Raw genomic sequence first — 3,102 nt, forward strand, 5'->3', positions numbered from 1 at the left:
TTCAGAGCAGTTGCAGTTCACTGGTTTTTAGACCTTAAATATACAGTCCATCAAAGACGAAGAGGCAGACAACTTCATCTGATGCCAGGAGAGTTTAGAGCCATAACCATCAGCTGCACATGTCATTTTCAAATGACTAATTGCTAAGCACACTGTTGTATTTGAATATCTTTAGGTATCCTAGGTAATCACAGAAGAAAAGCATAAAAAATGAGTATTGAGTATTATCTTTTCATAACATCCAAACAAAGAACAATTATTCCATTGATGATTACAATTGTTTTTGATTCTTCTAAAGCAAATATTTTCAAGCAGTAAGTTCAACATGGCACTGTCCCTCTGTACCTTCTGGAGGACAATTAGCTGAAGAGATTAGTGAGGATTTGAGTGTAGTCCTCAGGGTGCACACATGTCACCATTTAGCAAATGCGGTTGCAAGACCTTAATCTCATCAAGATAATCATGGCTGTTATTGAGGTGTATTTTTATAGCTCAAACAGTGTCTCCCTGTTTGGCTCTCTCAATATTTAGGCTACCGCAGAAGTTTTTCTAAAATAATAACTGTTTGATGAACCATTGTGTGCTCCTGTAAACTTTATTTTCTTTTTGAATTTACAGGTGAAACTCGAAAAATTAGAATATCGTGCAAAAGTTCATTAATTTCAGTAATTCAACTTAAAAGGTGAAACTAATATATTATATAGACTCATTACAAGCAAAGTAAGATATTTCAAGCCTTTATTTGATATAATTTTTATGATTATGGCTTACAGCTTATGAAAACCCCAAATTCAGAATCTCAGAAAATTAGAATATTACAAGAAATCAATAAAAAAAGGATTTTAAATACAGAAATGTCGGCCCTCTGAAAAGTATAATCATGCATATGTACTCAGTACTTGGTTTGGGCCCCTTTTGCATTAATTACTGCCTCAATGCGGCGTGGCATGGATGCTATCAGCCTGTGGCACTGCTGAGGTGTTATGGAAGACCAAGATGCTTCAATAGCGGCCTTCAGCTCTTCTGCATTGTTTGGTCTCATGTCTCTCATCTTTCTCTTGGCAATGCCCCATAGATTCTCTATGGGGTTCAGGTCAAGCGTGTTTGCTGGCCAATCAAGCACAGTAATACCATGGTCATTGAACCAGGTTTTGGTACTTTTGGCAGTGTGGGCAGGTGCCAAGTCCTGCTGGAAAATGAAGTCAGCATCTCCATAAAGCTTGTCTGCTGAAGGAAGCATGAAGTGCTCTAAAATGTCCCGGTAGACGGCTGCGTTGACTCTGGACTTAATAAAGCACAGTGGACCAACACCAGCCGATGGCATGGCTCCCCAAACCAACACAGACTGTGGAAACTTCACACTGGACTTCAAGCATCTTGGATTGTGTGCCTCTCCATTCTTCCTCCAGACTCTGGGACCTTGGTTTCCAAATGAGATACAAAATTTGCTCTCATCAGAAAAGAGGACTTTGGACCACTGAGCAACAGACCAGTTCTTTTTTTCTTTAGCCCAGGTAAGACGTTTGACATTTGAAGCCCATGTCCAGGACCCGTCTGTGTGTGGTGGCTCTTGATGCAGTAACTCCAGCCTCAGTCCACTCCTTGTGAAGTTCCCCACACATTTGAATGGCCTTTTCCTGACAATCCTCTCCAGGCTACGGTCATCCCTGCTGCTTGTGCACCTTTTTCTTCCACACTTTTCCCTTCCACTTAACTTTCTATTAATGTGCTTTGATACAGCACTTTGAGAACATCCAACTTCTTTTGCAATTACCTTTTGAGGCTTTCCCTCCTTGTGGAGGGTGTCAATGATGGTTTTCTGCACAACTGTCAGGTCAGCAGTCTTCCCCATGATTGTGAATTCAACTGAACCAGACTGAGAGACCATTTAAAGGCTCAGGAACCCTTTGCAGGTGTTTAGCTGATTAGAGTGTGACACTTTGAGCCTACAATACTGAACCTTTTCACAATATTCTAATTTTCTGAGATTCTGAATTTGGGGTTTTCATAAGCTGTAAGCCATAATCATCAAAATTATATCAAATAAAGGCTTGAAATATTTTACTTTGCTTGTAATGAGTCTATATAATATATTAGTTTCACCTTTTAAGTTGAATTACTGAAATTAATGAACTTTTGCACGATATTCTAATTTTTCGAGTTTCACCTGTATGTATGTGGTTTTAACCTTTTCAAAAGAGAAATACATTTATATACAGAATTGTAGAAATAGATTGCATATAATTATAAATATAAATAAAATAATTACAAAACTAAACATTCAAATTAATGCAGTGACTGTAAACTTTCACACTGTTCTGGTGCTTTGGTTCTCAACTTTGACTGTTGTATTAACACAGTGACACAATAACCTATACTGCTTGAGCTACTACAACTCCTGTCTGGCCAACGTTCTGACATTAGTGCTAGTAAGGGGAATGCCGTGAAGGAAACTTGTTTATGCAGAAGATTAGAATTACCTTAATAGGCTTTATTGGGTCATATTTACAAATGGGATATATATATATATATATATATATATATATATATATATATATATATATATATAAAAATTCAACATGAAATATATATATATATATATATATATATATATATATATATATATTTCATGTTGAATTTTTTATTAATATTGATTAATACAATTTTATTAATATTGATTACTTTCTATTCAGAAGGGTAAGGATGATTATTTTACTGGATTACTTTGACTAACTGCTATAATTAGAACTGTATTTAAACCTTCCTTTTTGTGTTTGATTGACAGGCATTTTGCAAAGTAAAAGTGTGCAGCTTACACCATATTAAATACCACACTAAGACATGTGTGTTGGATAAGAGACTGCATTGTCTTTAATTGAGGAGCTCTCTTTATTCATTCCTAACTGCCACTCAATTAATATTGTGTAAGCTTTATCAAATGTACATATTACAGGTATACTTCATAACATGATGTACAAGTGAATTGTGCATTGTGAATACATACCCTCCACCAACATATATAATATAATTATCAATATATTTAAACAATATGTATTCAATTGTGAATTGAAGTTAGAATTACAAATATATGTATTTATGTAT

Source organism: Xyrauchen texanus, chromosome 16, assembly GCF_025860055.1.
Source record: "Xyrauchen texanus isolate HMW12.3.18 chromosome 16, RBS_HiC_50CHRs, whole genome shotgun sequence".
Taxonomy (NCBI): Eukaryota; Metazoa; Chordata; class Actinopteri; order Cypriniformes; family Catostomidae; genus Xyrauchen; species Xyrauchen texanus.